Raw genomic sequence first — 13,488 nt, 5'->3', positions numbered from 1 at the left:
TAAAATAATTGTAAGAAGGTGTACTTTTTTAACTTGACACAAGTTATAATGAGAAGAACAAAGATTGGATATAGGTCCTCTCCCTATCTCAGGACTGCTTAGCCCATGTGTGATGGCCACTGTCTAAACCTACATCCCACCGTTTCATGGTTAAAAGACAGAAAAGACTAAAGCTTTCACTATACAGAGCCAGAACACGAAGGGAAGTGATGTTTATTAGGAAGAAAAGGTCTCCCATGGCTTCAAGTAGATGTGGGGAGATTATACCCTGCTTCACTGTCCTCCTTACTTTGTTTATGAGGAAACAGCTGTCTCAGTGCAGCAGACTGGGGTTTGCCTTTTGCCTGCAGGCCCCATGAAGCTGGCAGGGTGAGGTGTGTTACTGGGACACTGTCAGTTCAAAGGACTCATATGGCCAATAGGCTCCCCGGATTAGAGGAAAATGCTTTTTTACGGTTAGCGTCATCCTTCTACAACCAGTCAGTGCAAGGGCAGGAGACAGGATGTTGGAGAAGGAAGGGTCATCACAAAGAGCATAAAGCAGAGGTGCAATTTGCTATGTACAACCCAGTAGGCCCATTCGTATATGAAATGTATTATTTGCTTTAGCTTGAGAACAAATAATTCCTGCTTCTAACTAATCCCATGTCAAAAATAAGGAGTCAACACAACAAATTCACTCTTTCAGAGAAATAAAAACAGAGTGCTACATCTTAAACTCACAGTAGCTGGACATAGGTTCTTCAAAAAGAAAGACAAAACAACATTTCTCATGTTGTACCCATTATGCTAGAATAAAATGGGGAAAAGCAACAGAACATATTTTGTCCTAAGCAAACAAATTAAAGATTTACTGCTGCCCAGTCTCAATAATCGTTTGCCATGGGTAAATTGCAGACTCTCCAAACACTGCATGTCATGGCAACAAAACCAGTGTCACAACAGTGGATAAATGAAAATGCAATTTACCAAAACTGCCTTTCTCATAACCAATGTCAGTGGGGAGTTACCATCCCTTAGCTTGCCATGCTACAGTCCTCATTCTCACTGCCTCCAGCTACCATGGACTTTTGGGCCCATGATAGTCCTTGTGCTGAGGAGACTGGTTTGCGTGTCTGCCAGGTCCTCTCCATTTCAAATCAGTGGATGAAGTGGGTTCATTTTGCAACCAGGAAGGGGAGACCTCAGCATCTGTGGAGAGACCAGTTCTGCTTTAAGACTCCTCCACTCCTTAATTTCCTTCCTTATCTTCAAGTCCTTTCTTTTGTTACTTTGTATTTTGTCTCTCCATGGTTTATCTCCTATACTCTCCTTCCCTTCATTCTTCCTGTTTCACTTTGTTTTCACTCTTACACTCTCTGTATCACCACCTTCCTTCCCCACTATTTTTAGTTTTTTCCATTTCTCATCTGAATTGCCAGTTTTTCTCCCACTATATATTCCTTTTCCAGCTCCATCCCCTTTTTCTTCCTTACTTTTACACATTGCAGTTACATTCAACCAGTTACCATTATTTCTGCTGCCTGTGCTTTTCATGATCTCTGTTCCTTTTGCTTCCCCTTTTACTGAAGTTTTCAAGTCCTCCTTTGATCTCTTTTTTTCCCTGCTTCTGTCCCTGTTATCCATTCTCTGTCTTGAATATTTGACTCACACAATTATGGATATCTGAACAGAGTTAGATTTGAAGTATATACCCAGAATGGACCTCCAGCAGGTCATTGTGTCACTTTAGCAGTCATGGTATGCAGCTGGAGAAGATTTAAGAGCAGTGACAGTTGGTCATAATCCAGTGTTTCAGTGTGGACAGTTGGTCACATAATCTTCCAACGATATATGTGTGCACATTCGGTCACATAATCTTCCAACGATACATGTGTGCACATTCTCTGACTTCCCTGATGAGTTTAAATCCAGCAAATGGACCTAAAGCTTTCAAATTAATGGTAATGGAAAAGTGTTCAGGAGAGGAGTCATCAGCCCATAAGAAGTGCCCTGTTAGGTGAAGCGCAGAAGTCTGTCCCCAGCAGTGGCCAAAGGAGAGGGTATGTAGGGAAAGGAGGTGACCCTGCCATTGTGAGATGCATTTCCTTTGTACTGTCCCAACATCCAGAGCAGATAAAGCAGGGATGAACCATTTAGCACTCCTTCGCATATTCTGTTTATGGACTGGTCGTCCCTGGATTTATCTAATCCCTATCGAACCAGCAAATGCTCTCTGTATCCACAATGCCTGAGGCAGCAGTGGCCAGCAGTTTACAACCTATGGTGGAAAGAAGTACTTTTGTCCTTTTACCTATTTTAAACTAGTCTCCTACCAGTTCCTTTGAGAGTCCTCTGGTTCATACATAGCAGTGACCAACACTGCCACATCTTCACTATTTTCATAATTCTGTGAAACTTTTTCAGCTAACCCTCTCAGCTATCTCCTCTCCAAACTGAAGAGTCCCAGCCTTTCTAGTCTCTCCTCACTTGATCTGTTATTAAACAGTGGGCAATGAGAAAACCTGATGGCAAACTTGGTAAAGACATCAGTGTGCCTGAAAAAGTCCTGGGAAAGGAAAGGGTTTTGAAAAATCCCATTATTTCCCTGAACTGTGCTTGTTTTCCAAGCTTGGTGACCAAGGAGCACGTGGTCACTAACACTCCAAAACCAGGTTTTCTTTCTTGCCTTTGTATGACCTTTCTGATTCTTTAGACTTTTCATTCCTCTTTCTAATGTATTCTGCTAAGGCATGTGATGTCAGGGTCCTCAGAGCATCAATGTACCTTCCTTGCCCTGATCAGACTCCTGGGGCTTTCCCCACCCTGCCCACAGCCCAGGACCCCATTTCAGCCCCCTGGGGCCATCAGTCCCTGCTCCAGAGATGCTGCAGCAGTGCCTATCTCCAGCTCCCCACAGCCCTGCCCTGTCCAGCCATGGGCCCCACTGATCTGGATTCTGACTCACAGACTGACTTCCCAGCTTGACCTCAGACCCACCTCATCACCATGGATCTGCCTGGTGATCACTGGCCCTGATCCTGACCCTGACTGGCCACTTGACTTCCTGGCTTGACTTTGGACCTGCCTCATCACCACATACTTGCCTGATGACCTAGGCTCTGGGCTGAAGCTGGCTGCCACCTCTGGGTCTGTGCTTCTTCCTCATTGCTGGTGGTGGGACAGGCCCTGCCCCACTGGTTCCCTGCCCTGCTGGCCATGGTATCTCACTCAGCTGCTGGCTCTCCAGCCCTCAGGGAGCAGCCAGCCCTTGCTGCACCCTGATGTGAAAGGTAGAGAAGTCCATAATTAGCTTCCCAAGGCATGAAAAAGTATATGAAGGACCAAAATTATCTTTAATCTGCCTTTGTGCTGCTGCACATGACAATCACCCTGGAGGCATAAGTATACAAACAAGAGGGACAGGAGATGCCAGAGAGAAAGAGGATGGGCAAGAAATGCCATATCCCCTCTTTGCCCATTGGGCTTCAGAAATACTTTAAATTGTATGTACCAAATGGAGCTAAATATTGACATTTAAAACCCACTCCTTTACAGTATTTTTAATAGAGAACCTTTCAACACTTTTTACTCTGCCTTCAGTATCCCTATATTCTAACATTTTAAATGAGGCTGAAAAAAAGAATAATTAATAGGGACAACAAAATCCCCTGTTATTGCTTAATATCTACAGGACGGATAAAAGTGGCTTTTATAACAGCCAACAGCAGATGTGAAAACAACTTGCAATCCAGTTAAAACTCAGAATCCTATGTCCTCCTCAGCTACAGGACTAAGTCAGGATGTCCAGCACATTCAGAAAAGAATACCTTTAGAAAAAATCCTAAATTTTTGTGTGCTTTACTATTATCAATGCTATGATGGCACTAAGATGTTAGTTTTGTATGCCTGTAACTAAAGCCGTCATTATAGGTTTTTACTGGGCCATTATAATCAAAGGAAATATGAAGACTTGAAAATGAATCCCAAATGAATGGATTCATTCACTTGAAAAAAAAAAAAACCAAACAAAAACCCAAATCAAATATCCCAGATATTTGAATCCCAAATATTTCCTGAGATACACGGTTGTTGGAAGCACTTGGAAGTCTTAATTAAAACTTTGTTTACAGAATGAACCCTGATTCTTAGAACTGCTGGCTACCATAGACAAATTACCTGGACTGACGAGGCAAAACAGAAAGTCAGAGAAATCATCTGGATTCAGAGTTTTAATATTGCTGTGGAGAGTGTGGATTTGCCAAATAACCATATTTGGGAATGCTGTTTAAAAAGACTAAGAATGTTAATAAAGTTATGGGAATATTAGGTCAAAGCTAAATAGATGAAAGAATATCCATTGGCACACGTACCAAGAACTGCATCAGATGACCAGCTCAGGAAAGCACTGCTGTATCAGTGCCACTTCACATTCTTCAGTGCTTTTCTTTACAAATGTAAGGGCTTAGAACTATATGGTTTTGTTTGGGTGTTTTTTTCACAGAAGGCTTCATTTCTAGAATATCCACCTAATGTCAGATAAAGTTAACAGAAGTCATCTGTGAAAAAAATACCTGACCACAACAATTCAATGGAAATTTCTTAAAGAAGTGGCCGTCTCTGCAAGCACTGTGAGACCCCAGTCCCCTTTAAGGGCTGTCAGTGGGCTGGGTTTGTTGTGGTCTCAGCAGAAAGAGATATTGCCACCAAACCCTGGCTGCCACTTGGCAAGGCTCCCAAAGGGTTCACACACTTCAAATAATAGAGCTCTTCACTAAGATGATTCACATACTGCTTACGTTAAAGGCATTGAGTATTTGATTAGAAATTCAGACAGCCATGAGTCTTGAGTCTCTAGGATCAGCCCTATCAGCACAACCAAGCAGCTTCAGCCCTTTGTAGTGCCAGTGGGAGCAGCGTCTCTGCCCAGACCCCACCGTCTCCATGCCCAGGCCACACTTTGCCCATTATCAAGTCTTTTCTTGTCAAAGAGCTCAACTGAAGGAGCCTCCATGGGTCTCCTACTTTGTCTCGCTCCAGAGTATGACACCTCCCACCCCAACACAGGCTTTTCTTCCCTCTTGTGATCTGCGGAGGCAGGGAAGTCCTCTGCTCGCTGGGTGTCAAGCCAGTGGTAACACTGAATGGTCACGCTGCCAGCACATCCAACCATGCTGTGAACTGGATCAATTTTGTTCACGTTTTACAGGAAATTAGTGTAAGAACTAGATCCAAGAAGGTGAAAATATATTATTTTGACCAAAGTAAAACATTCATTTCTACAGGAACAGACATCTCGTCTTTATAATTTCTTCCCTTCAAAAGATTACAAATGTACAAGTTAAAATGACAAGGTAAAAAAAATAATAATTTCAGCAAGACTGAAGTTAAATATTTTGGAATAATTTGCTTAACACACAAAAAGCTCAAACACATTCCTTCATCCTTATTTGGAAAGTAACAAAATATTGAAAACTTAGGATTGCCTATGGTACTGAAGTTAAACACTTCATACAGGTCTAACAGGCTACAGCACGGTGCAGCAAGCAGGCTATCAGGAGGGTTGTTTACTCTTTGGTATGCCACAGCTTTGCCAGAGGACAGGAGTTTCTTCTGTAAATGTCTGATTAGGTCTATCTTTGGCTAACTTTGCTTTCCTTACCAAATAATTGTAAGTAAGAGCAACATGAAACCTACAGCATATCTTCACTTTTTCAGCTTCTTTGAAACATTTGTTTTGTGACTACACCCTATCAAATACTCTGTAAGCATCAGAAGACAAAGATGGGAGTCATCACAACAGGAAAGAAAAACGCAAGCAATATGCCATTGTGGGAACCAGATGACTTTTCTGGGCCCTTGACACTAAAAGCTGCAGCTGTCATCCCCATTTGCTGGCCCATTTGTTTCATACTGATCCTTGGAAAGTGAGTCACGACTCACTTCCTCTGGTCCTGATGCTTCCGTTGAGCAGGGAGATGTTTCTCACTGCCTAGCGACCGTGTTTGTACATGTGGTCATGGCTGGTCATGCTTGTCACAGAGGAATTTTCTGCCATGAATCCTAAGACAATGCTTGAAAATAGTATGTACTTCAGAGCTACAGTTCTCTGGCATTGCTTTCATGTCCTACTTTTGGAGCAATGGTTATTAGGCCACCCTACCTTACTGAAAAATTTTCAGCCTTCCCCCTTACTCAGCTCTGTATTTCAGTAGAAAAATTGGAAACCACATCAAAAGGCTTCATGTTTCCTTTCCTAAACAAAATCAGGCTGCCAATGACTCAAAAGTCTTGAAGAGAGGCATAGTGGTCCAATGTTTTTCTTTTTCCTTGCAATGCTGAACTCTGCAAGGGCACAGTATTGCAGGAGGACAATCTGCTTCAAGTTTAAGCATGAACACCAGTTTTCAGTTCAACCAATACTTCTTCAGAATACCAAGCTCACTGAAATAATGTTTTAATAGTTGTCTAAAATCAAATGCTGATTCAGACAGTGTTGCAGCTCAATTTGCTATTGACCACGCAGATGCATTTCATAGAATCATAGAATCATAGTTTGGGTTGGAAGGGACCTTTAAAGGTCATCTAGTCCAACCCCCCCTGCAATAAGCACGGACATCTTCAACTAGATCAGATTGCTCAGAGCTCCATCCAACCTGACCTTGAATGTTTCCAGGGATGGGGCATCTACCACCTCTCTGGGCAACCTGTTCCAGTGTTTCATCACCCCCATTGTAAAAAATTTCTTCCTTATATCTAGTCTAAATCTACCCTCTTTTAGTTTAAAACCATTACCCTTTGTGCTATTGCAGCAGGCCCTGCTAAAAAGTCTGTCCCCATCTTTCTTATAAGCCCCCTTTAAGTACTGAAAGGCTGCAAGAGGTCTCCCCACAGCCTTCTCTTCTCCAGGCTGAACAATGACAACTCTCTCACCCTTTCCTCATAGCAGAGGTGTTCCATCCCTCAGATCATTTTTGTGGCCCTCCTCTGGACCTGCTCCAACAGGTCCATGTCTTTCCTGTGCTGAGGACTCCAGAGCCGGACGCATCACTTCAGGTGGGGTCTCACCAGAGCAGAGCAGAGGGGCAGAATCACCTCCTTCAACCTTCTGGCCGTGCTTCTTTTGATGCAGCCCAGGATACAGTTGGCTTTCTGGGCTGTAAGAGCACATTGCCAGCTCATGTCTATCATCCACCAGTACTCCCAAGTCCTTCACAGGGCTGGCTGCTCTCAATCCCTTCATCCCCCAACCTGTATTGCCCCTGTCGGTTGCCCCGACCCAGATGCAGAACCTTGTCCTTCAGACACACTTTTGGTCACTGATCACAGATCGGCCAGCTGCATAAGACAGAGCAGGAGAGAGCTGTCACACTCTGGTGTAAATTAAGCACGTGGATAGATGAGTTTCAAGGAGAGTGCAGCAGATTTGATAAGGCTGGCATTCCCAAATAACATCTTGGTTAAGAATTGTAGCACTTGTAATCTGAAACAGCAAAATTATTTCCTCTGCGGAGAACTACTAGGACCTGCAGAACCAGTATCACTTTACAAATCTGCCAACAAATGGTTTATTAAACCAAAGGAGTAGACTGACCTCCTAGGTAAACATGGATTTTGTACAGCAGCATGACCTTTAGTCAGGCAGGTATTTTATAAATATTATTTTGATTAATAATTACCTGAAATCATATCTTAATATGGTTGGCCATGATTTCAATAAAGAACCCTGATATTTGAAAGCATTCTGGTGTGTGAGAAACAGGATGCATGTACAGCACACCTGGGTGGTGGAATGGATGGCTGTTAAAAGATCATTTTATTGATGTGTTCTGCAGAAAACCTCCAGCTCCAAGGTGAACACATTCTGTGTTGGTAGCCAACATACCTGAAATATGTCATAGTTCACAAGTAAGAACCTCTCTCACATCCTTTAAGTCTGCAGAGTGGGAAAACATTGCTCCCGAATAGAACTTATTTTCATGACTATAAATGAACAAATATCTCCAGAAGAGAAAAGGCAATGGTACGTATTTGTTGAACAACGCAATACATTTTGAGCAAAATCACAACACAGCCTTGGAGAATAATTTTGCAAAACACATAAGTTCTTGTAACTCATTGAATATTTTTTTTTCAAAATTAAGTAGTGCTGTTGACAAAAATTTGCTGATATCTTCCACTTAGCTGTTATATGACTGTACCACTAGGATTTTTCAGTGTAGCTCTCTTACCAGATGCCAATGCTGTATGCTACACAAGACACAGCTTCTGAGACAAATTTCAAAGACTTTGAAACAAGTTCTGATCATATTTAGAAAGTAGTCAATAACACATACTTTAGATTGTCAGTAAAGGATGAATCCAGGCATGAATGCACAAAGGCATTTTTAGAACTCAGACATCCTGACAGTTTAAAAATGCTCCACTCCATTCTACATAAAGGTTTACATATTTAGCATTTAGTGTTGAAAATTATGATGTCTGAATTTGTGGTATTTTTATCAACCACATTTACAATGTATTCTCTCACATGCAGTACTGGAGTTAGACTGGAGAATTATATAGACATAATTACAATTTTGTCCCTGTATTTCAGCCTAAATTAAACACCAGAAACTTTGTTTTTCCAGAACAGGTGCTTGTCTTTTAGAAATTACTAGTTTTATTCTCTTTGAAGTTACACTGCCATTCTTTCTTTTACACCACACACTATATTTCTAATGTCTACCAGTGCAAATAAAAGAAAACTCAAATCTTCTGTTTCTCACTATACATTCAATAAAATGTTCTGCCACTGCCTCAGATCTCTATCTGGAAGTTAATGATCTTATTACACTTTCTACAGGAATGCTGGAATAACCCTGATGTACTGATTTTAATTACTTTTTAAAAACCCCATTGAAATTAAAACATCTCTGGGGCAGTTTTGCTGCTGCTGAGTTCAGGCTGAAGATTAGATATACTTCCCTACAGTCAGAAGAACTATATCAGAAATCAAGTTTCCCGTTGCTGTTGTTTGTATCGCTCTAAAAATTACATCCAGATTAAACACACATGTTCTGAAAAGGTTAGCAGGTGTATGTTTCACATAGTACCTTCATAGAAAGTTATATATGGCAAGCACTGATTTTCAGGAATGCTTTGTAAGTTTTAGCAGTCAGCATGTGTGCCATTCAGTATGCTTCATTTTGCAAGTATAATGCAAACTCCAAAGTCCTGTCCCTCTGACAATGAACTGAGCGATAGTTTGATAGTGACCTCTTAACATATGTATCCAAACCATAAAGGCCTAACTGAGTATCTGTTTTGGTGGGTGGATAATTCCCATAGACTCATTGTGGGCTTACTTTGGGACCACAGTGAAAAGAAGTTTCTGGAATAAAAATGGCTATCCCTTCAAAACACTTCTTGTAAAGCAAAATCAACTATGTCATTTTTAGGGACTCATGTGAGAGTAAGAACAATTAGTGTAGAAGAACAAGCTTTCTATCACTTACAAAGATAAATTGGTAATAGACTCAGTAAACTGGAAACCTAGAAATTGTATTAGAAAATAGGTTTATTTTAAGCTAAGGCTACTTAAGGTAGGTATTTTAACTGTGGATCAAGGTCTTGATGCTCCACTGCCCCAGAGTATAGGTCCTCTCAGGACTATTAATATATTTCATTGCTGCTCCAGAAGTAAAGTCAGATGGCTTAAGCAGTTTTAGAAGGCACTTGTAATACATTTCAATTTATATGAACATGAACAATCTATAAATTCTAAATAATCCCTTAAATTGTCTTTTGTAAACTGCAGGATCTTGAGAGTCAGGAACATACAGAAAATAGACAGAATGACAGAGGTAGTACTTCTAGGAGTTATCTGGAAAGTGACGAAAAGGGAAAGTGTTTGATATACCTTACTCTTCTGGGGATGATAGTATTTAACATGATAGATAAAAGTAATGCTCTGATTTTCAAAACAAGAGCCATACCTGAAAAGTTAGTCTATTGTTGTCAGTTCAATTTGGAATCCCAGCTAACAAGTCTTGGGCAGTGAAGGAGAATAATCTCCACTCCTCATATCTGAGACAAATCAAGTTGTTAAAAAAAATCTCCCTTCACAAGGTCTTAGAGCAGTTCTATAGTTTGCTGAGCTTTTGAGGAATGAGTTTGCACGTGACCTCAGGACTACAAGCTTAAGCAGAGTGCAATTACTTGGACAGGGAATTTGTCTATGAGCAAAGGTTACTGTTTATTGACCCCATCACCAGATGTAATCATTTCCTTCTGTTGTCCAACTAAAATGGATCCCTTCTCAAATGGTGAGCTGCAGCTCTTGGAAGTTCTCCAAACAAAAAATTCTGACAGTTGGGCTGTGAAAGGGAGGAAATTTTATTGAGGTACCTTTCTCTTGCTAGTTAGGTGGAAAACCCACTGATTTGAGGCACTGGCCACAGCAGCTTAGAGGTATATACAGAGATATATAAAAACTGAAAATAACAATACATATTCTACACAAATAAATCTTTTTTTTTGTTAACGCACTTATTGTTCCATGGGCTTATCTTTCATGTACTTAACTTTTCGTAGAAGGATTCAATAAATAAATACAATTTAAAGAAAATTAAAAGTCAATAAATACAATTTAGAGAACACTTTTCCTCACTTTTGCTTCCTCAACAGGCATTTTTCAGGTGAGCTAACTGAAAGACAATAGCTCTCTAAGGACACATTAGCAGAACATTGGCAAGGAATGGAATGGAAGTCAAGAATTTAACCTCGGATTTAACAAGGAGAAGAGCATCCAATGGGTAGAAATACCGATCTACATGAACGTATTTTTATGAATTTACTTCCTTGTTTTGGAGAGATTTGTTAGTATGTGCATTAAAAATAACCATGACATTACATCAGAACTGCTGTACTCTACCCCCAATTTAGTTTTTAATTCATGGGTATCACATAGCAAATTTCTTAATGACTAGGGGGGTTCATTCTCTTCTAGGAATGACTGAACATAGCTTGAGAAAAATAAGAAGTATCTGAGAAGAACTGTATAAAAGTACAACCAGCTCCTTTTCAGGGATATGAATTCCAGACAGTTCTATAAATTCATTTGTTTGCTTTTTATTTTTCAAAGAGAATAATTTTCTTCCCTTCCCACTCCTATGTATGGCAGACAACAGAAATTTTTCTATTTCCATGAGAAAAGTTATTCTTGCAGGTCCCTATATTCTCATCAAAAAGGTTAGCAAAATACCAAAATTTAACAAAAGCAAAGAAAAAGAATACCTCATTTATCCTGAAAACAAGTCCAAACTTCCTACTCAGAAAGCACCTCTGCCAAATTACAGCACAAAATGGTCCCATGGTGAAAATCTTGAAAAGCAAAAGCGAAGTTTTAGTTTACACAGAAAAAAAAGAGTAAGAGAAAACTTTGCATGATAATCTGAAAAAAAAATGTAACTTGCAACAGAAGGTGCATCAATCATAGGGAGTTATTCTTGTTCTAAAGCTTGCTTTACTATGATCTGGTATAATAATGCTTTGTTTAAGAACGGACCTTAATTAATAACTCAGACTTGAATGCATCAGAAATCTGATTCAGATCCAGTGTGAAAATGTGTAAATTTTATGTCATAATGCAAAATAAATAAATAAATAAAAATCTTAATCTATCAAAATTATTAACCTGGCCCTAAGCTACCAATATTGTCACATGAGATTCTAGGTAGGACTTAACTATATCCTTAGAGCACTTCGCATTTAACTCTTCTCAGTGAACAAAACACGTGATTCTTTGCTATACAATTCAGAGGAAAAAGTACTAGATCACATCTGCAGAAAATTTGTCAAGGAAACTCTGAATACATGAAGACTGATTACAATATAAACTCTCAGATTTCCACAGGCAATAACTTCTTTGTGTCCATCCCTGAAGAGCTAGCAACTTTGGTAATTCCTAATAATTAATATCTCATTCTGCTCACAAATAATACCCAGACTTTTCTAATTGATTACTACCATAACTAAATTAAACTCAGAGCAACTATTCCCAGCTTGTACTTAATTTTAAGTCTGTTCCTTCTGTTGTGGACCAGAAGTGAGGCTTCTGCACTCTTAGTGTTTCTGTTTTCTTTACAGTATGAATGAATATTGTGAAATACATTACCCTTCTGTACAAACCTTGTCACACTCATATCCATATATGATGGATACAACATTCCTTTAAGGATTTTTTTTTACAGTTTTGCTATATGTAGCCCCATGGTTATCAGTCTGTGGTTGTGGACTATTCCTGAGAGTCTGTGAAGATGAAGAGGCTTAAATTCTTTATGCATGGTCTATGTTTTCACTGGAAATCATCTCAGGAGGTACAAATCATAAAAAAGTTGAACACTTGGGGTTAGCTAATGCCAGGCCATTAGCAGCTGCAATGTGCTCATTTGGTACACTCATGACAACTGGCCCTTACAAATGAAATCTCCACACCACAGCACTTGCTAGTTATCCTCCAGACTGCTTAACAATTTTGTGCACGTGCACACACACACACAAATACAAATGGAGAAAGGCTACAGCAAGTAATAAGGAAGGTTAACGGTACAAACACAAGAGCTGGAAATGTGACTCTCCTTGGGCACCTTCAGGAATTTCCTGATGTTGGGTACAGACCTGTGACTGAGTCACAGAAGAGAGAACCAGGCAGGACACAGATCCTTCAAGCAAAAAACAGTGTGATAACATCGTTACCCAAAAATGCAATTAAGAATGTCTCAGAGCCTGTTTTTGTATGAGTTTTGGATACATACGTGCTATGAACTTCACTGATTTTCAGTACTGCCAGCAGTTCAAAGAATTTCAGTTTTATTTTGGAATGTAACAAGTTCCATTCTTTCATTTACTGAAGTTGGCTAAAGTAACCCATTAATACCTAAAGCATTATTATGTTATTTTAGTGAAAGGATTACTCAGAAGCCACTGAGGAGCACAGCCTGCTGGTATGCACACCGTGTGCCCAAGGAAGGGAGCAGACAGACCTATCCCTGAGGACAGGCTAGTTTGAATTCCACAATTTTTATACATTGTAGTCTTTTGCCACTGACAAACTAAAGCCAGAATTTATACTCTCCTGAAGCGGTCAGTTAAAAACCAAAACATTTTTAAAAAGAAAGAAAAAATAAAGACGGTCATTATTATACTCTTTAGGACACTCTTAAAGGACAGTATATTATTAAATTTTGCCATATTTTCATGCCAGCTCTCATTTTTTTCTGCTGCTTTGTGCAGAAGTGCAACACAAAAGACTGCTGAAGCTCTGTGTATGTCTTGCCTTGCTTTTGGCTAGATGAGGAAGCAGCGTTCTGGATTTGGTCTAAATTAGCTGCTTTTGCATGGTAAAATGTAGGGTTTGATGCTAATTCTTTAACTGTTAAATCAAAGAGCAAAACATTTTGTACCTGGAAGTGTCAACAAGACTCACAAGATGCTGGTTGCTTGAAGTCAACCTAAATTCAGGTTCCC

This window comes from Nipponia nippon, unplaced genomic scaffold (genome assembly GCF_047370975.1).
Source record: "Nipponia nippon isolate SJK-2023a ecotype South Korea unplaced genomic scaffold, ASM4737097v1 scaffold_10, whole genome shotgun sequence".
Lineage (NCBI taxonomy): Eukaryota > Metazoa > Chordata > Aves > Pelecaniformes > Threskiornithidae > Nipponia > Nipponia nippon.
The sequence above is the reverse complement of the archived record's forward strand: the minus strand, read 5'-3'. Positions refer to the sequence as shown.